Source organism: Lepisosteus oculatus, unplaced genomic scaffold, assembly GCF_040954835.1.
Source record: "Lepisosteus oculatus isolate fLepOcu1 unplaced genomic scaffold, fLepOcu1.hap2 HAP2_SCAFFOLD_138, whole genome shotgun sequence".
Lineage (NCBI taxonomy): Eukaryota > Metazoa > Chordata > Actinopteri > Semionotiformes > Lepisosteidae > Lepisosteus > Lepisosteus oculatus.
In genome coordinates, this window is record NW_027167687.1 from 1 (window position 1) to 20,854 (window position 20,854).

A 20,854-nucleotide genomic window follows, 5' to 3' on the forward strand; every position below is an offset into this window, starting at 1 on the left:
GGAAAGACGGCGCCACATTCTACAGCCCTCTCCACTCAATCGACGAAATCGGGCTACTGAAGTGGAGAAAATCGCCTCTCCAGAAAGTGCAAATATCATCTTGGAGAGTATAAATCCTATTGCCGAAGGTCAGCCCTGTCTACCAGAGTAACCCTCCCACCTCCTGCAGCGATGGTCAGCTCGTCTCACACGCGAGAAGTTTCGGCTGGAAACAAGCGCCCCCTCTTCTCGCACGTTTTGCACGTTGAGTAGTTTTAATGCGGCTCCTTCGTACACAGTGCTGATCTTTTGGAAAGCAGGAGGCAAAATTGACACGTTCCCATACCGGGAGTCGAACCCGGGCCGCCTGGGTGAAAACCAGGAATCCTAGCCGCTAGACCATATGGGAGTGCACAACCCTTCTGTTCCGGGCATCATGCAAGCAAACTACATAAATATGAGAAAACACGCAAGAGAGTTGTCACTCAGAGTGTCGAAGGGTCGATGTATACTGGGACTCAGTTGAAATGCAACGTCAGGACTTTTCCGAATTATGTCACACGAAGAGAGCACAGCCTTTTCCGCCCTGCCACGTGTGTATCGGTAACTCGCCGTGATCGTATAGTGGTCAGTACTTTGTGTTGTGGCCGCAACAACCCCGGTTCGAATCCGGGTCACGGCAGAATAGGGGCGTCTGCTTTTACTACTTGCACGAATGAAGGCAAAAAAAAGCCAATTGATGTGAACGAACGGCGCTTTACAGAGGAGTACTGCCTGACTGGATCGTTGATGAACGACAGAGGCCACTCCGACCTCTTCTCGGGTTTCTTCAATGACTTACTAAGGATCTTCTTCACATTCGCCCATGCAGGGGAAGCCAGTTACACCAAAGCAAACGCAGGAAAGTGCATTTCAAGCAGAGACCAGGAGGGACCTGTTTACACCAAGAGTGGTCGGAATATGGAACAATGCACCCAGCCCTGTTGCTGGAGTCGATTCTTGATTAGATCTTGGGCTTACTAAGAGGCCCCCGCTGGATACTAATCTTTCTGTTGTTCTCGCAGGTGTTGCGCTGCTTTTGAGCCGACAGAGCTCGTCTTGGTCTGTCGGGATAGCCCAATTGCAAATGTTTGGCTCCAGGTACAGAAGGAATGTGCGTTTGGTACAAGAGTGCATGAAGGCACCGGAAATACATTGGGATCAAATGACTGGTGGTTCAAGACCTCTGTGAAGTGCAGGAGCGTGCAAGAAGAGGCTGTTTTCACCCGGTCTCGAACCTGGGACCTTTCGCATGTTAGGCAAACGTGATAACCACTACACTACGGAAACCTGTAGGGTTTGTTGCTGGTGTATCGCTTGCGTTTCGGGCTGAAAAAGGGAAGCGTCACTTTAGGCAGGGGGCGCTGGAGAGAGGAACAAAGGGCGCGATGAAACAAAAAACCGAAACCCGGGATCGAGCCAGGGACCTTTAGAACATACTCTCACGAATCGTTAGAATACGTGCGTTTCATCATCAATTGCGTAACAACCACATTCGTTCGACTTGAGCCATCAAGCTCATAGTTTTCAAATCTTGAAAGCTGTCATTGAGCACATCATAGTGTGCAGTACGCCCCGTAACTTGCGTACTTCAACAGAAAGAAGAGCAGACAGCTCCATAAATATGCGAGGCGCAGAGAGTGCAAGGCGAGCCGCACACGTTTCGGTGGCTGAGAGAGGGCAGTTTTTGCTTCTGCATTTCCCAAGTAAGGACGCATGACAACAAGCGATCGCGGTGCTCATTTACGACATAGTGGTGATGAGTTTTCACTACGTGTTCTTTTGAACGAGCAATGAGGTTGCTGCCTTGGACAGCTGACTGCACGCTCTCATTGTGCCACGTGATGAGTATTCACCAGGCTCGTTCAGTCATTAGTCACATTCCATCGTTTGCCATAAGCAGATGCTGCAAGGTGATGTGGATATCAATTCCCAGTCTTGTGGACGAGGACAAAAAGAGCACACAAGGGCTCATCCGCGAGTTGAACCCAGGACCTCCCACACCCTAAGCGAGAATCATATCCCTAAACCAATGAGCCACGGCGGCACTTGCCATTTTATTCTGTCAACGAGCTTGAGGACGGGGGAGAGGCATCATTCGCTCGTCCAGTCAGACCTTCATCAATAAGTCAAGAAAGCTGCAATTACACGACTGCCTTGCAGACGAAGGGCAGTGAACTGCAACTGGTAAGAGGGGAACAAGCGGCACTAGGCGACACCGAGGCATAACCCCAGCAAGGGGGGTTAGCTTGCATGGTACAGCGCTTGCTTTGCACGCGAGAGGTAGCGGGATCATTTCCCACGTCCTCCAGGTGTGTGCTTAGAGCTTGATGTGCCGAAAGGTGTCCTTTAGCCTGTGGTCACGCCTTGTATGGAAAGCGTCATGCAGCTGTCAATCATTTCGCAGCCACGCCCCCTCTTCATCTTCTCTCTGCCTTAAGCGTCTCCGCCACTCTCTCTTGACATTTCATGTCAGCATGTCAGAAGTCCGAGTGACGTTTTTAATGGCTGAGTGAGGGCACGATGCTGAAGCAGAGAGGCCACTTCAGCCAGAGAGACTTGTGCTAGGTGAGATCTGAAAAACGGACTCGCAACAGAAACAGACCAAAAAAGTATCGGTGAGATCAAAAGGCAAATGCAACATCCAGCAGAGGGCGTCTAAAGATTAGGGAACGGGCGACTGAAATCCATATGAGGCAAACTTTCCGGCTGTGTACTGCAGCTGGCCTCGTAGGCGTAGTTGGTAGCGCGTCAGTCTCATCGTCTGAAGGTCCTGAGTTTGATTCTCACACGGGGCAGGGCTGCTTCCTCTCTTGTTCTTTTCAAACACTTGCGGCAACTGTTCGCTCATAACCACGTCTGGAATGCGTGACCTTTACACGGGGGAGAAGCAATGCCGCATCCCTTTTCTAAAGAACATTCACATTCAGAAATAAGTCAAGAAATTTGCCATTACTTTAGCTCGCGCTTCTGTCAGCCTGCCCATGTTGCCAAAGAAAGATTCACTCGGCGTCAACATGACAGAACAGCGATCACTTGAAAACACTGTTCCACACTCCGTAAGCAAGAACTTCAGTGTTTGCAGTCACCCGATATGCCGATAGTCAAAGGAGCACAAAACACGAAGCGTCAAAAGACAAGATGAGTTGATGGAAAGAGCGTTGAATTGATGAGCACAAAAGTTCACCTCGTACAATAGGCAACGAAGGTCCCGGCGTCATCATCGCACTTGAAAGGACTGCCTTGCAGACTAAGGGCAGTGGGAGGTTGCTGTTTTGAGATGGAGGCATTGGGATGGTGGGCCGAGATCTATTCTTCTTAAGGAATTCTTCATCGTGAAAGATCGGTCCACAGGTCATCCAAAGAACTTACAAATTTTTGGGACTCAGGGAATCACGTGCTTCCGGAAGGGAGTGAAGTGCTCAAACACATGACATGCCCCCTTGATCTCACATGCACAATTCTGCTGCAACATGCACAGCTACCGTCCACACCAGGCAGTGGGGCTTCAGCAGAATTTGCTACGCTACCTGCAATTACATATCCAGCTGCACACATATACATGGCCCCTCTGTCCTTTTCAGGATCTCAAAAAAAAGCATAGCGTGGTTTTCCTGCAACCTGATTGACCGCATCTCCCTCAGAATGTGCCCCGTTGCATTCATTGCTGAAGCAGGACGGAGGCTAACGGGCATGCCAGAACAGTTAGGCTCAGCGATCTCTCCAAAATATTGTGGTTGTAGTGGAAGAAATATGGTTTAAATTGTACCTTGGTATTTCAAACTCTCTCTAGAATGTTATCCATTTCTATTTTATTTTGACAGGAACTGGCTAATGACACTAGATGAAAAGAGAAGAAAGAAAACACAACGTTTCGGCCGTGGAGCCTTCTTCAGGTGTGAGGGCTCCACAGCTGAAATGTTGTGTTTTCTTTCTTCTCTTTTAAGCATGGAATAGACCTATTACTTGTTCCTTTGCAGCCTACGCATGCTGACACAGCTCCCCACCTGAACTGCTAATGATGCCTGGTAGTTTGTGGTACTTGGGTATTGTCTTATGTTTGCTCAAACTGCATATGTGTGATTGCATATTTTTGGGTATTTTCAAATGTCAATATTTAATTCACTGACATTCCTGTATGCTTGGAAGAAAGGTAGATTGGATTTGGCACAGGACGCCTGCCCATATTTGTTGATCATTTTTGGGCTGGAAAAACAGCCACAAAAACAGTCATAAAAAGTGTATGAAAAAAGCTCTCTCCAATATTTCCCTTCTCTTCGCCATGGTTACACTGCCCGTTCTTTCCGTCTTCTGTCCTTCTACAAAGATTCCAGGGCTCTTTTTCCACCATCTTTTTCTTCTTCTTCTTCTTCTTTTTCACAGCCTTAGTCCCAGACTGTCCTGGGGTCAGCTGCTTTGGTTGCTCTTCTCCATTTGTCTCTGTCGAGCACATCTTCTTTACTCACTTCACATACCTCCATATCTTTTCTCACACAATCTATCCATCTCTTTCTAGGCCTGCCTCTTCCTCTGTTACCTTCCACCTCAAATTCCATTACCCTCTTTGTTACTTCCTCAACGTCCCTCCTCATGATATGTCCATACCACCGTAACCTCGCCTCTCGCATCTTCTCAACCACATTCACCACCCTACATCGTCTACGGATTTCTTCATTTCTGATCTTATCCTTCATTGAAATCTGCAGAATCCATCTCAACATCCTCATTTCAGTTCTTCTCATCAAGTTCTCTTCCCTCTTTCCAACTGCCAAGCATTCAGCTCCATATAGTAGTACAGGTCTAATCACAGTCTTGTACATTTTGCACTTTAACTTTCTGGGAATTTTCCTGTCACAGATTATTCCAGTTATCTCTCTCCACTTGTTCCATCCAGCTTTCACTCTTTGTTTTACTGCCTCCAGTGTTTCTCCTCCCTTTACCAGTTTTGATCCAAGGTATTTAAAGTCATCAACTTGTTTCAGTTTTCCTCCATTTGTCTCCTCATTATTGGTCATAGTATCTCCTCTTCTCTCCATTACCATTATTTCAGATTTTTCTGCATTCATTTTCAGTCCACCTTTTTCCAGACTCCTCTGCCATTTGAACACTTTCTCCTGTAGTTCTACTTCTGAGTCTGCCATCAGTGCCACATCATCAGCAAAGATGAGTTCCCAAGGCACTTCTGTTCTTACCTCCTCTGTCAGTGTGTCAATAATGTTTATGAAAAGGAAAGGACTTAGTGCTGATCCTTGGTGTACTCCAACTGTGATTTCAAACTCTTTTGTCTCTCCCTGTTGTGTTATCATCTTCGTAGTTGCATCTCTATAGGTTGCTTGAACTAACTTCACCATGCTTTCTGGTACTCCTTTCTTCCTCAAGCACCAATAAACCACCTCTCTGGGCACACGGTCATATGCCTTCTCCAAGTCCAGAAAGGCCACATACAGCTTTTTCCCTTTCTCTAGTGTCTTCTCCTGTAACTGTCTCATCACAAAAATGGCATCTGTTGTGCTTTTCCCCACTGAGAATCCAAATTGTGAGTTGTGGATCCTGATTATCTTCCTGAGTCTCTTGTCCAGAATTTTTTCCAGGATTTTCAATCCATGTTCCAGAAGTTTTATTCCTCTATAGTTTTTACACTCCATTGGGTCTCCTTTCTCCTTGTAGATGGTAACCATACTGCTTTTTGTCCATTCTTCTGGAATTCTCTCTTCCTTTGCAATATTGTTTAGCAATCTCGTCAGCCACTGAATCCCCTCTTTTTCCACCATAATATCAGAATTTTTTTTTTCTCTTTTAAAGGCTGTAGGTGGGGTGTGATGGACTGTACCACTATCATAGAAGATTTTTTCAGGACACATCGCAGTTCCATAGTAGAATTTATCAATAGTAGAATTCCATAGGACATTATTTACCAACATATTACCCAGTGTGAGACTCTGCCAGTAAACCTCAGAGCATTGAGTTCTCCACTGATAAAGATGGCTGTCTGAAGTCATGAAATCCACTGCTGGGATGCCTGAGAGACAGTAATTGAATCTTGGCTGGAATTAGGCTTTCTATTAGTGTTGATCTTTGGGAATTATGTGGTAAAAAGGGAAAACTCCTTTACTTTAGTCAATTTGAATGTTCAAATGTACAGAACCTGCAAAACTAAGCAATGAAAAAAATCCATCACCACTCTCATGATAGCATAACTCATAGTCTCTGCTGTTGTGTAACAATACACACTTTCAATTTTCTTATCGCCTGTCTCCAGAGAGAATGTTGTTAGTGCTGATGACCTTGAATTAGACCTTGTTGACTCTGTAAAACAATCTTCCTCTGCTTCGATTTTCACTCAGATTGATTTTGTTCTCAGATTATTCCTGGCAGGACTGAGTTTCTAGGAAATGAAAAGTGAAAGAAAAAGTACAGAAGATCAGCCCTTGAATATACAACATTGTGCAGTGAGATTGTTAAATGTATTAGCTGCTATCCCGTGCTAGAGCCTGTTGTGGTAAGCAGTGGATGACAGGATCTAGCACAGATACTAATGAAACACTGTTGAAAGATAAAACACTTGAGTCTTATTTTAGTTTTCTATTTCCCTTTCATTTGTGATGTACTGTACAACAGGCCACAGAACATGCACAAAAACAGATATGCACACATTCACACCAGGCAATGACAGTCTGCCCAGTCAGAATCTGAGCTGAGGTATCAGAATTCTGAATTCCCTGAATTCTGTCATGGATCATCCACAATAAGGGCAATGTTTGAACACGAGGATCCCCAGGAGAGAGCCTAGTAACATAAATCTTGGAGCAAAAGCAGATGATTATCTTCATAGTTTGTGTGGTTGAGCCAAAGTTGAGCATGAGGATATGTGAGTGTAGTGGAAATCTAATGAGTTAATTGATTCTTAAAAATGTAGAGAGCTTTAAAAAAAATATATTGGTGCTTTTAGATAATATTTCAAGGATATAACTGCTATGCTACAGTACGTGCAGAATTTTAGAAAACAGTTCGTCAACAAAGTACACTGTTTAGGTTAGTTTAGAAGACAATGTACCAAAATAATATATGCTGTCTGGGTCATTAGAATTAGCTGAAAGTAACTGATAAGCTTTGAATAACAAATCTAGTTTTCTTCTCTCGCTCTATGATGTAATCTGTTTTCTCTTAGAGAAAGGGGAAGTTTTAGAAGGGACCAAGTGCTGAACTTTTTTACAGCGCAACGTCTTATAAAAACCCTGTACTGCTTGTAACAAATTGAGTCTCTGATGCACTTTGCGAAGTGGCAGCAGGGCTCCCAATATTGCAATATTGAAATAAAGACCTTACTCAGGTGAGAACTCTCTCTTGTGGCTTCCTTGATAGTTAAATTTCCATGACAATTTGGGGGCTCGTCCGGGATCACAAACCTGAACGCGAACGGCTGCTGAAACTCCATCCGGACCCGGACAATTTTAGCAAATTGGACGAACCTCGGAGGATAAACTGTTTATCCTTCCAGAGACGCGTCTGGAGAATTGGCAGCTGTCTGACGTCAGTAAGTGATCCTTAAAAATTAATAGTTTGAGAAGCGAGCCACAGGGGTGTTCTCACGCGGGTTTGATGAGTCTGGGACTCATATAAAGAACTTATCTTAACACAGACGTGTGGTTTTTGCTCTGCGGAGTAGTTAATGTGATAAGGTTCTAAGTAAGGCACCGATCGGTAAAAATGGGAAATTAAAATTCAGAGACGAAAATGGGACCGAGCAGTCCAGCAAAAGTACATGTACGACAAATTCGGAGAAACAATTATAGCCTGGGTTAGGGAAAAAAATTATGTTCATGAACTGTAAAGCTAGGGTAATAGGTGTAAGGGAACTTGCACATAATTTATATATGATAATTAGGGGCCCATAACTATGAAGGATCTTTGTAAGTGAATCAGAATGGACAGAGGAAAGTTGAATTAGGAAAAAGAAGTTTCCTGAAGAAGGGGAAACTTAGAAGAGAAGGAGAAGAAATGAAAGAAAATGAATTGGAAAACTTATTTAATGGAAAGAGGAATCACAGAAATAATGGGAAGCTTAAAAAAAGACTAGTCTTGAAACTAAAGAACAGCAAACTGCAGCTAAAGTCATGGCCATGCGTACTAAAAAGAAAAAGTCTCCACCGAAATTAGAAAGCGGTCCGGAGCCACTTGTTTGTGAAATACCAATGTGCACTTTTTCAGGTCCAGAAAGAACTCCACCATATGTACAGTACATTGACATTGGTCTCCTAGTGAATTATTTGCATTAGTTAAGTCTTTTCCTTAATTGCCTGATGATCGTAAAGAATTTAGAAGAAAGGCAAGCGCCTTGTTCTTGATTGTCTTAAGCCTAATTACAGTGACATAACCTTGTTGCTAGATCATATTGTTCCTAAAGGTTTTCAACATCCTCTAAAAAGGAGGAGGCAGATTGGCGGATACGTGACCCAAATGATGAAGAAGTATCCATCTAAATTAAACCACACGGACATGGGGAGGAAAAGTTAGGCGGCCGCTTCTAAAAAGAGGTAAGGACTCCTCTTTTCTAAAAAGTCCCTTGTCCTCTCCATGTTGCTGTGGTGGGTTCAGGGTTTTCCTGAAGCTGAAGCGAGTACAACAGAAAAATGAGTTAATGGTGTATGTGTTTTAGATGCCTGTTTTGTGAAGGTGGGGTAGAAAAGGAGGGATTGCTGAAGGAATAGCATCTCGCCCTGCCCGTGCGAAAAAATCCAGGTGTTGCATCCTGGTACACGACTGCAGTACGGCTGAAGGTAGCAACTAGAACTGTACTCGAGGAAGAGCCGAAAATGGTAACTCGATTCAACTGTGTGTTTAAAGCCAGGATTTGGAACCTGGTCCGTGTTCCCGAATTGTGATAGTTCGTCAGTTTGTCTCGACTGGGGGATTCCGCGGGGCGCGTGGGAGACGTGAAAATGGTTTGGTGTGAAGGAAAAAAAAGTTTGATTAATCCAAAGTGAAACTTAAAAGAAATATTGACTGTCAGACGGAATTTAGGCTGAACAGGAATGTAGAAAAGTGTATGAACCTTTGGATAAAAATATTTAGAGGAATATTTGAGAATTCAACAGAATATCATAGATGAGACGCAAAAATCCCTGATGGAAAAGCTAAAAGCAATGGCTGAACGAAACGAAGTTGTATATGTAGAAAAAGAGAAAGCAAAAGAAGAAATAGAACGCCTTAAGAGAGAATCTGGGAGAAGGGTGGGAATTAGTGTGGAGATTTTTGAAAGAGCATTACCCACCGAAAACTGATTAGAGAAAATTAACAGCATGTCAGCAGAAGGAAGTGAGGATGTTTTCAGATTTTACAGAAAGGTTTATAGCTTTATGGATAGTATACTCGGGGTTAGCCGATGAAAAGGAAGTGAATGAAGATACTTCCACAGTAATAAAACAAATTTACTTGAGTTGGTTAAAACCTGATGTTGCCAAGAATGTGCAACTATGCTTTCCTGATATTACGAACAGAGACAGATGTGATTTAATAACTCGCGAAGCATGCATGCAGAACTGCGAGCGCTGCAAATGGGTGGTAAAAAGACTCCCAAGGAGGAGAAAAGGGAGCCGCCAGTTTGTCGAAATTATTGTGCGACTTTAATGTTATACCGAGATATAAAACCTCAAAGACAGAACTACTAATAAGCTGGTGTGCAGTTACTAAAAAAAAAAATGTGTTTTTTGGAGAAATTGTAAGAAAGAGGCTTGATTTCACAATTAAAGAACTTGTCAGAAGCTGAAACGAGAGCCGTGTGTGAACTAACAGTTTTAATCTAGTAAGCCCCTCTGTAGCCTTCCTAAATTTATCTCAGGATTTAAATAAAAGTGAAATAATCTTACAGTGTGCAGTAACTGTGGGGCACAGGAGCACAGCTGTCCTGTTTTTAGACTAAAACAGCATAAAGATGTGATATAACGTTTTCTAACGGATAACAGGAGGCTACAGGAGAAGGAGTGTAAGGGTTGTGTTTAAAGCAAATATAAGCTGTCACAGTCTGCTTGGGTAAAGATGTACAGTTTCAACTACTGATGTGGGTGGGGGACACCCCAGACCTATTTTAGGCCCAGACTGCAGCATTTTATAAGGAATAACTGCATGAAATAGCATTTATGTAAACTAACTCAATAGAGTTATGTGATATTGTGATTGTTTTACCTAATGAGGGAATCCATAAGGCCGGACTACTCCAAGTATTGGATCTTGAGAGGAAAAAAAGGAGTATAAAACCAACTACATGATAAAGCCAGGGTGAATGCCTTCTCAGAACGAGCTTGTCTAGTGACGTACTGGTTTAAGGGGGGTAGTGCAGTCTAAAGACAAAATTGCCTTGACCCCTGCAGCAGAAACCGTTTTTGATGTTTTGAAACAAGCTTTCTTGCAGGCACTGGCTCTGGACTGGATTCCCTCAGACGGATCATCTGTATGTAATCTGTATGTAAGTGAAAGAAATGGGTCGTGAGCTGTTGTGCTGGTGCAGGAGCATGGAGATAGGCATCGTCTGGTGGGTGGCCCGGTGGCCAAGGGGCCGTGTTTATGTGTTGTGCAGGCTACCTGCCTGGCTGTATAAACTGTGAATAATCTGGTGTAGAACTAGCAGACCGAATGAAAAGATTTAATTGAAACTTGTAAATATGCTAAATGGAAAATTGTAGCAATTTATATAGACTGTATATATACATTTGGTGTATGCCACAAGTTTGGATGGCAGTGAAGGAATAGGGATTTCCCCAACATGGCAGGGACTCCAGTTAAGAATGCTGGGTTTGTCTCTGAACTGTTAGAAGCTTTGCAGCTGCTGACTGAAGTAGCTGTGGTAAAGTGTAAATCACATAATAAAGAAATGTTTCCAGTAACTCGAGGGAACAACTTTGCAGATGTAGCTGTCAGGTGAGCAGTACTCGTAGAACAGGAGTCTGAGACCCCTGTGAGACCTCTGTTGGTGAAAAGGGGACAGCTACAGGATATTCAGGCTGAGGCCTCTAAAGCAGAGAAAAGGACATGGTTAGAAAAGAGTGTGGTGCTGCCAGCACACTGGACGCTCTGCATGCCCTCACAGCCTAATGCCCTTTATAGCTCGACAAATGCACTCTGTCGGACACCTGGGTGGGGACCGTGTTTGAAGCAGTACCCACTTATGTGGTATCTCAATGTGATGCTTATCAAAGGAACTCAACTACAGTTCAGGTGCAGGTGCTACAGCTCAAAAGGCCTGCTCCTGAGAAACCTTTCACGCAGTAGCAAATGTTTACAATTTACAATTGTAAAGGGAAACCTTGGCTCTTATCATCTGTTTTCCCAGTGGGTTGCTGTCACTGCCTCTGTGTCTACCAAACACTTGATGATGGAGATAAGCCCTCAGTGGGCACTGACCTACCGCTTGTATTATGATCAAGGGACAGGCTGTGGCTGGATTATTCGGGGTGAGATGGACTGAGATCACCCTCAGTCTGCTGGAACAGTGGAATGAAGGAACAGAACTCTAAAAGATCGACTAGACATCAGAATGAAGGAACGCCATGGAATGCGGGCTGGATCAAACAGAACTGTGTAATAGAGCCTGTTTGATATCATCACAAGCCAATCAACAAAACTTCCTGGAGGGATGAATTTGGCTAATGGATTGTTAAATTTGCTAATTCTCTATTGTAATATTGTAGGTTGTTAATTGAAGTGGTGCATGGGGCTGGTGAACAGGTGCTGGACACTTGGAGACCTCCAGTAGAGGGAAGACACGACCTGATACCTGGCGAGTGGGTATGGTGAGGAAGATATACCCTGCCAGATGTTGCAACCCTGCTGGGAAGGACCATATCAAGTGCAACTGACTACCGACTCTGCCATCTGAGTGACAGGACGAGATCGCTGGATCTACGCATTGCGCCGACACCGAACCACTGCACCAGAGACTGAGTGAACATTAATTATTATATTGTAACTGTTTCTGTGTTTGTTGAGCTTCCTGAGGGGGGGCGACAGTGTACCTGTTAAGTGTAATGAGTTTTACTTTGATAAAATGGGGATATGGAATCAATACTTTATCAGTCAGCCACAAATAATAATCAGAGCTCATGTTGGGATTGTATTGCTATAGAAGATGCTCATGGGAGTAATCCCCTTTGATAGAGGTGATTATTTAGGTTTATTGGCATGGGTAAATAGCCCTTCTTTTAGTCTGAGTGTAACTCAGATATATTATAATGGAAATAACTGTATGCTCCTCGCTATAATCACAGTTTTAGGCCATTCTCTATTAGGGTGATAGACAGCTGTTTAGGTGAGCAAAGACTAAACAGTACTTGTATTCTAGACAATTATTAGCAAATGAATGACTTAGCAAAGCACATCTATGATGAAGAAAAATATATATCATAATTATAATCCAGATAATTGGGGCATTGGTGCATGGCTACAGTCTGTGCTAGGAACCTGGAGAGGGTCTCTGGTTCAATACATATTTGTGTGTCTGGTATTATTCGTTATGATCATACTGTTAATAACCTGCTTGAAAAACATGTGGACTAAAGCTGCTGCTTCTGTGCTAATTGTACGCCCTGAAGGGATCATGAAGGTCAAAAAATGATTTCATGGGAAAGGTTCTCTTATCTAGTGGCAGAACCTGATGGGTAGAACAATATAGTTTTAAGGGGGGTTACCCTTGGGAGTGATTCCCCTAGATGCACATTATTATTATGGTTTGTTTGTTCTTAATAAGATGTTTTGCAGGAACTGACCAAAGAGAAATTTTACAACTTCAGCTAGAATTGTTCTGCAAAACGGCACAGCTGAGGCAGTGGAACAATGTGTAGATTTTTCTAAGAGTTATTACCCAGCTGTTGACCAATCTTGTAAAAAAAACCCTAAGAAAAATGCTGGGCTCCAGCCCACAGGGATTTACCTGTGCTGTAAGAACTAATGCGTGAATAAGGAGACTGGATTCTGGTGAAAGACAGGAAAAAGAAATGGTGTTCACTCAGGTGGAGGGGGCCGTGCCAGGTGCCCTGAATTCATGCTTCCCACTGTAAAAAGGTCACAAACGAACTGAGCAAAGAGCAGGAGTGATGTCTCCACAGGGATAGATGGGGATCACCTGCTTGGGACTGATGTGCACAGCCTTTTTCCTTTTTATGTGGAAGCCTGTCACCACCCAGAAAGAGGAAGAATCTAAACGTGAAGCCTCTTTGTATACAAACTGGCTGAATGAAACTGATAATGAGGGGGATATGAGTAATTTGTGGTACAAATTTATAAATTATACTGTAAAGTTAAAGAAATTTAATGCATCTTGTTATGTATGTGCTTTAATGCCTCATTCTACAGCCTCACCCATGCAACTTTTCCCCCGACCAGTTGATAGTCACATTTCTGAATGCATAAGTCTAGTGGCAGGATTTCCAAAGCCAGATCCAAGATCTTTTCCCACCTTCACCATAACGTATTTGACCTACTCAAAGGGGCATCCATATGCAGCCGGCCTGAAGATAAATAAGTCTACTACAGTAGCATTAGGCTTTGTTTCTCCCAGTGATCCAGCAGTGCATTTTGCTATTCACTTCAATGTTACCAGTAAAAAAGCAGAATGTCCTCCTTTGTGGGATTACCTAAAGAATCACATTACCTGGACTGATTCTCCTGTTAAAATAGCAGTTTACCTGCCTTCTAAGGTTAATCACTCTTATTGCTATGAGAATAAAGGTCGTGGCCCCTCAGTAGGAAGAACAGGAGGCTGTAGCGCCACGGTTACTAACCATACTTTATCTAATGGAACTATGGTTTTGATGGATTGGTATTGGCAATGTGCTACAAAAGTTTATGATAGCCTTCCTCCCCAGTGGAGAGGAGTGTGTGCTCTAGTCACGCTACACCACTCCATTCTCATTGTCCCAGTAAACTCTTACTTGTTAAATTCAATGAAGCCCCTTCAGAGGGAGTCAAGGGTTAAACGCGCTCTCAGTTGGGCTGACAGATATGGTCCAGATATTTCTAAAGTACCAGAAGACCATAGACTATTTACTGCAGCTGAAATGATTTTTTCCTCAGGACTGAGTATTCAGGCAGTAGCTAATGCCCGCTGGTTACAAATTACTCGCTATGAAATGTACTCGTTTATTAACATCACGTTAGAAGGCTTAGACGCTATCAAACAAGAATTAAGGGGAGTTAGATTAATGGCACTTCAGAACAGGTTCGTGCTGGATCTACAAAATGCAGCATCTGGAGGAGTCTGTGCTTTAATAGGAGACTCCTGTTGCACATTTATTCCAGCAAATGAAAATGATTACGGAAATCTTACGCTTGCTATTCAACATTTGAAAGAACTGAGAGACAAGGTGGACAAAGAAAGAGGCATTAAAGATACACCTGCTTTTCTCTCTTGGTTAGAATCACTGTTTGGGCCGGGGGGAATGTGTTTTTTCAAGTTACTAACACCAATTATAGTAGCTGTGATACTTGTCTTCCTGTTTTTGTGTTGCTGTTCGACTTGTATTATTCCAATGCTTCGCAATATGATAATGAATATGTTTGCGCATCAGTATGTTCTGATAAAAACGGAAGAATCTGAAGTATGGGAGCCTCCTGGGAGTCCATATGAAGAATCTAACTTTTAATCATTTTCAAGAATAAAAAGGAGGGAATTGTAGTGGAAATCTAATGAGTTAATTGATTCTTAAAAATGTAGAGAGCTTTGCAAAAAAATATATTGGTGCTTTTAGATAATATTTCAAGGATATAACTGCTATGCTACAGTACGTGCAGAATTTTAGAAAACAGTTCGTCAACAAAGTACACTGTTTAGGTTAGTTTAGAAGACAATGTACCAAAACAATATATGCTGTCTGGGTCATTAGAATTAGCTGAAAGTAACTGATAAACTTTCAATAACAAATCTAGTGTTTTTCTCTCGCTCTATGAGGTAATTTGTTTTCTTTTAGAGAAAGGGGAAGTTTTAGAAGGGACCAAGTGCTGAACTTTTTTTACAGCGCAACGTCTTATAAAAGCCCTGTACTGCTTGTAACTAATTGAGTCTCTGATGCACTTTGCGAAGTGGCAGCAGGGCTCCCAATATTGCAATATTGAAATAAAGACCTTACTCAGGTGAGAACTCTCTCTTGTGGCTTCCTTGATAGTTAAATTTCCACGACAACCCCCTTCCTTGAAATGGACTCCGTGAATGCTTTTACTGCTGCCACCCTGATGAAGGCTCATTCAGAGGATGGCTGGCAGGAAATTGGTAAGAAGAAAAAGAAAAAGAAGAAGGTAACAGGTGAGACCGAAGAGAAATGTGTTTTGTAAAGACTGGTTCCACTTTCTTATGTAATATGGATCTAAACATAAGGCGTGCTGGTCAATGGAGAGAGAGCACGGTCCATCAGCGCTCCCCAATAAAGGCACTGGAAGCAGCTGAATCGCATTGGCGAAGCTCAGCGCTGGGCCGCTGGGCACATCTGACCACAGTTTCCGTAGTGTAGTGGTTATCACGTTCGCCTCACACGCGAAAGGTCCCCGGATCGAAACCGGGCGGAAACAGACCAGACTTCTTCTGTCGCCACGCACAAAAGGGGATTTGGGATTCGCCTAGCGCTGTGATCAAACAGACCCACTCACCTCTTAGTGTGGCGGGATCTGCACAGTGCATGTCGCAGCGCATCCTGCTTTCACTTCAATGCGCGTCCTGATGTACCCCGGTCTCCCGCGTGACAGGTGGGGACAGGTGACAGGTCCACGTGACAGGTCCTATACTAACGAGGAAGACATCTCTCTCTCCGACCCCCGGCATCGTGTCCCGACCCAACGTGCTGGAAGCCGACTCGTGCTGTGATTCCTTTACGGGGCAGAAATGACAACTGAGGAGCCGAGAGATCATTTCAGCATTTCGCGTCTGAACGGAAAACACAAACGACCAACTCGGAATGATTTGCCTTTGACGCTTATCAAAGCGTTCTTTGTGCATCGAACAGACCCACTCACCTCTTAGTGTGGCGGGATCTGCACAGTGCATGTCGCAGCGCTCCCTGCTTTCACTTCAATATGCTTCCTGATGTCGAGTCGTGTGCCGTGCGGAGGCTCTGAAAGCGAGAGCAATGAAAAGGTGCACGACGCTGTGTTAGAAAACAGAGAAGTGAAAGGCAGTCCTTTCTCTAAGGAGGTAAAAGAAAAGCTACTCCCCGTCGGGGAATCGAACCCCGGTCTCCCGCGTGACAGGCGGGGATACTTGCCACTATACTAACGAGGAAGACATCACACGCTCCGACCCCCGGCATCGTGTCCCGACCCAGCGTGCTGGAAGGCGACGCGTGCTGTGATTCCTTTACGGAGCAGAAATGACAACCGAGGAGCCGAGAGATCATTTCAGCATTTCGCGTCTGAACGGAAAACACAAACGACCAACTCGGAATGACTTGCTTTGGACGCTTTTCAAAGCGTTCTTTGTGCACGACAACTGCGCCGCCTAGCAGATACAAATGGGTTGTACAACTTTGAAGTAGCAAATGGAAGAGGGCTAAGCCTCCTCTCTCTTAGCCCAGGTTCGATCTGTCTCCCAGAATCACCAGGGCGCACGCACACACACACACCCGTGCCGTTGAAGTACTCTGCTTTATTTCTAAGGGCAACTCAACATTCACTCCTACCCCGAGTGCAGAAAAGACAGCGTCTGCAGCAACAGCAGCTCAGGTCTCTGCACAGGAGCTAAGCTGCCCCCATCTCCTCTGCTCTGCAGCTCCTACGGAGTGGAGTCCTGCCTGGAGCCGTGTTTGCAGGCGGCGGCTCCCCGCACCCTGTCTGTGCGTCGTGTCCAAGAGCTCCTGGGAGGAAGAGAGAGCCCTCCGACTCGGGGGCTTTTCCACGGTCTGTGTGAGGAGGGGCGGGTGTGTCCAGCAGCTTATCAAGCGGAAGCCTGGGGCGGCGGAGAGCTGTGATCGTGCAGACCTTGAGGTGTCACCTCTTTGTCTGCTTTCCCGCCCTCCCTCCACCCAAGCTCTGCTCCAAAGTAGCCCGGCAACCCCTCACACCTGCACGTGTCACAACCTAAGGTGTGGTCATGAGACACCCATGGGGTGTTGTTCTGTTCTTGCTAATTGTTTCCTGCCCGTCGCAGGCAGGAGTCCATGCGAGGAAGAAGCGCTGGACAGAGCTCAGAGGGCGCACCTGGGTGGCTTTCCTTCTGAGTGACGTTCCTGCAACACTCTCCCGCTACTCTTGGTGCGCTCATGCCGCAACACAGGAAGGCTGGAGCAGGTGGCTGTGGGCTCTGTGCACCGCCGAAATAGCTCAGCTGGGAGAGCGTTAGACTGAAGATCTAAAGATCCCGGGTTTCGGTGTTTTGTTTCATCGCGCCCTTTGTTCCTCTCTCCAGCGCCCCCTGCCTAAAGTGACGCGTCCCTTTCTCAGCCCGAAACGCAAGCGAGACACCAGCAGCAGTCCCTGCAGGTTTCCGTGGTGTAGCGGCTATCACGTTCGCCTAACACGCGAAAGGTCCCCGGTTCGAGACCGGGCGGAAACAGCCTCGTTTTGCACGCTCCTGTACTTCACAGAGGTATTGAGCGACCGGTCATTTGTTCCCAATGTATTTCCGGTGCCTTCATGCACTCTTGTACCAAACGCACGTTCCTTCTGTATGCGGAGCCGATCATTTGCAATTGGGCTGTGCCGACAGATCAGGACGAGCTCTGTCGGCTCAAAAGCAGCGCAGGACCTGCAACAACAACAGAAAGATTAGCATCCAGCGGGGGCTTCTTAGTGAGCCCAAGATCTCATCAAGAATCGGCTCCAGCAACAGGGCTGGGCGCATTGTTCCATTCTCCGACCACTCTCGGTGTAAACAAGTCCCTCCTGGTCTCTGCTTGAATTGCACTTTCCTGCGTTTGCTTTGGTGTAACTGGCTTCCCCTGCATGGGCGAATGTGAAGAAGATCCTTAGTAAGTCATTGAAGAAACCCGAGAAGAGGTTGGAGTGGTCTCTGTCGTTCATCAACGATCCAGTCAGGCAGTACTCCTCTGTAAAGCGCCGTTCGTTCACATCAATTGGCTTTTTTTTGCCTTCATTCGTGCAAGTAGTAAAAGCAGACACCCCTATTCTGCCTTGACCCGGATTCGAACCGGGGTTGTTGCGGCCACAACACAAAGTACTGACTACTATACGATCACGGCGAGTTACCGATACACACGTGGCAGGGCGGAAAAGGCTGTGCTCTCTTCGTGTGACATAATTCGGGAAAGTCCTGACGTTGCATTTCAACTGAGCCCCAGTATACATCGACCCTTCGACACTCTGAGTGACAACTCTCTTGCGTGTTTTCTCATATTTCTGTAGTTTGCTTGCATGATGCCCGGAACAGAAGGGTTGTGCACTCCCATATGGTCTAGCGGTTAGGATTCCTGGTTTTCACCCAGGCGGCCCGGGTTCGACTCCCGGTATGGGAACGTGTACATTTTGCCTCCTGCTTTCCAAAAGATCAGCACTGTGTACGAAGGAGCCGCATTAAAACTACTCAACGTGCAAAACGTGCGAGAAGAGGGGGCGCTTGTTTCCAGCCGAAACTTCTCTCGTGTGAGACGAGCTGACCATCGCTGCAGGAGGTGGGAGGGTCACTCTGGTAGACAGGGCTGACCTTCGGCAATAGGATTTATACTCTCCAAGATGATATTTGCACTTTCTGGAGAGGCGATTTTCTCCACTTCAGTAGCCCGATTTCGTCGATTGCGTGGAGAGGGCTGTAGAATGTGGCGCCATCTTTCCTGCTCCGTCCATGACAGGCGTGCTGGTCTCTGGAGAGACAGCACGGTCCATCAGCGCACCCCAATAAAGGCACTGGAAGCAGCTGAATCGCATTGGCGAAGCTCAGCGCTGGGCCGCTGGGCACATCTGACCACAGTTTCCGTAGTGTAGTGGTTATCACGTTCGCCTCACACGCGAAAGATCCCCGGATCGAAACCGGGCGGAAACAGACCAGACTTCTTCTGTCGCCACGCACAAAAGGGGATTGGGGATTCGCCTAGTGCTGTGATCGAACAGACCCACTCACCTCTTAGTGTGGCGGGATCTGCACAGTGCATGTCGCAGCGCATCCTGCTTTCACTTCAATGCGCGTCCTGATGTACCCCGGTCTCCCGCGTGACAGGTGGGGACAGGTGACAGGTCCTGTACTAACGAGGAAGACATCGCTCTCCGACCCCCGGCATTGTGTCCCGACCCACCGTGCTGGAAGCCGACTCGTGCTGTGATTACTTTACGGAGCAGAAATGACAACCGAGGAGCCGAGAGATCATTTCAGCATTTCGCGTCTGAACGGAAAACACAAACGACCAACTCGGAATGACTTGCCTTTGACGCTTATATACCTCTTAGTGTGGCGGGATCTGCACAGTGCATGTCGCAGCGCTCCCTGCTTTCACTTCAATGTGCTTCCTGATGTCGAGTCGTGTGCCGTGCGGAGGCTCTGAAAGCGAGAGCAATGAAAAGGTGCACGACACTGTGAAATAAACATTAATAAACGCATATATAACGTCGAAAACACATCTAACACTAGGAGTATACAGCACTCTGCACAGTGTACGAAGTAAATTATTTTCGCAGTAATTAATTATATTTACTATATTTATTATACACGTGTAAATTAATTACTGCGAAAATAATTTACTTCGTACACTGTGCAGAGTGCCGTATACTCCTAGTGTTAGATGTGTTTTCGACGTTATATATGCATTTATTAATGTCGTCGATTTTACGGTTGCAATTCGACGTTGATTATACGTCGAGGCGACGTATATATACGTATAGCCGTATTTTCGGCGTGAATATACGTATATTCGACGAATCAATGCCCACAGCTTGGCATACAAGGGTTTTGCGGAGGGGTCTTGCCACCTGCCTGAAAAAAAAAACAGTAAAATGTTTGAGTGCCTATAGAGTTTCTATTTTTATTTTCTTGAGAAAAGTTGATACCATTTCCTGGAAACCCCGTCCCCCATCAGTGCGCGGTGCCCGGGGAAAAATCTGTAGGGGGGCGTCTGATATTCTGAGCGGGGGTGATATTTCGGTTGAAACGGAGCTGTACGGTGCAGCTACCCAAATGAAATCTCGCAGCTATGCCATTAATTAGTGCTTTATGATAGAAGATATCGACTAGCAATCTGGTATTTGCGATGAAGTTCAGTTTCACATTTTTCGTCACTCTCACTGGAGAGTATTGCCTGGAGCGAAAAGTACCATAAGCGTTCATTTTTGCAGCTACATGGACGTTCTGAATTGTTAAGAAAAAATGTTGTAAAACCAACAGAAAGCACAGACTGCTATAACTAGTCCTAGTTATATAACGATTTTAAGTATAATGATAAACTACTGCAAGGAATCGGTCCACCTGAGCAAACAGGATCGTAATGTTGACACTCAATAACGACACTGATATGTGCAGCTCCTGGACGGATAGCCCTCCTGCCCATCAAACAGACTGAGTGACTGTTCGTGTCATTTAGTGTTGTCTGACCATTGACAAAGTACAACTATTTTTTAGGGCGCAAATTAAGTTAGGTAAATCTTTTTGCCCAAAACTGAAGGGGCAACATTCCCCCCTCCCCCCGTGATGCCAGGCCTGTCCCCATCCTATTCCATAATGTCATTATATATAATACCATACAACAGTGACCGATCCTTACTAACTACATGCGTTAAAATTGCACATCAGCTCATAGCAGGGGGCACATAGCCGCGATGTATTATCAATGTTATATTTCAACCATAATATCGACAACATTAATAAACGCATACGTTGAGAAAATATCGAACCCAGCATATTTTCCGGTTATATACCACA

General features: G+C 45.1%; 7 non-coding genes across 7 annotated transcripts; 5 read left to right on the forward strand and 2 right to left on the reverse strand.

Annotated features, from left to right (window-relative positions):
- Positions 1–316: 316 nt before the first annotated feature.
- trnae-uuc (transfer RNA glutamic acid (anticodon UUC)) lies at positions 317–388 on the reverse strand. Its single transcript has one exon. It is a non-coding gene; the product is annotated as a tRNA-Glu (tRNA).
- A 201-nt stretch (positions 389–589) lies between these two features.
- On the forward strand, positions 590–661 carry trnah-gug (transfer RNA histidin (anticodon GUG)). The gene has a single exon. It is a non-coding gene; the product is annotated as a tRNA-His (tRNA).
- A 14,836-nt stretch (positions 662–15,497) lies between these two features.
- On the forward strand, positions 15,498–15,570 carry trnav-cac (transfer RNA valine (anticodon CAC)). Its single transcript has one exon. It is a non-coding gene; the product is annotated as a tRNA-Val (tRNA).
- Positions 15,571–16,204: 634 nt separating this feature from the next.
- trnad-guc (transfer RNA aspartic acid (anticodon GUC)) lies at positions 16,205–16,276 on the reverse strand. The gene has a single exon. It is a non-coding gene; the product is annotated as a tRNA-Asp (tRNA).
- A 1,196-nt stretch (positions 16,277–17,472) lies between these two features.
- Positions 17,473–17,545, forward strand: trnav-aac (transfer RNA valine (anticodon AAC)). The gene has a single exon. It is a non-coding gene; the product is annotated as a tRNA-Val (tRNA).
- An 847-nt stretch (positions 17,546–18,392) lies between these two features.
- trnae-uuc (transfer RNA glutamic acid (anticodon UUC)) lies at positions 18,393–18,464 on the forward strand. Its single transcript has one exon. It is a non-coding gene; the product is annotated as a tRNA-Glu (tRNA).
- Positions 18,465–18,915: 451 nt separating this feature from the next.
- On the forward strand, positions 18,916–18,988 carry trnav-cac (transfer RNA valine (anticodon CAC)). Its single transcript has one exon. It is a non-coding gene; the product is annotated as a tRNA-Val (tRNA).
- Positions 18,989–20,854: the final 1,866 nt, after the last annotated feature.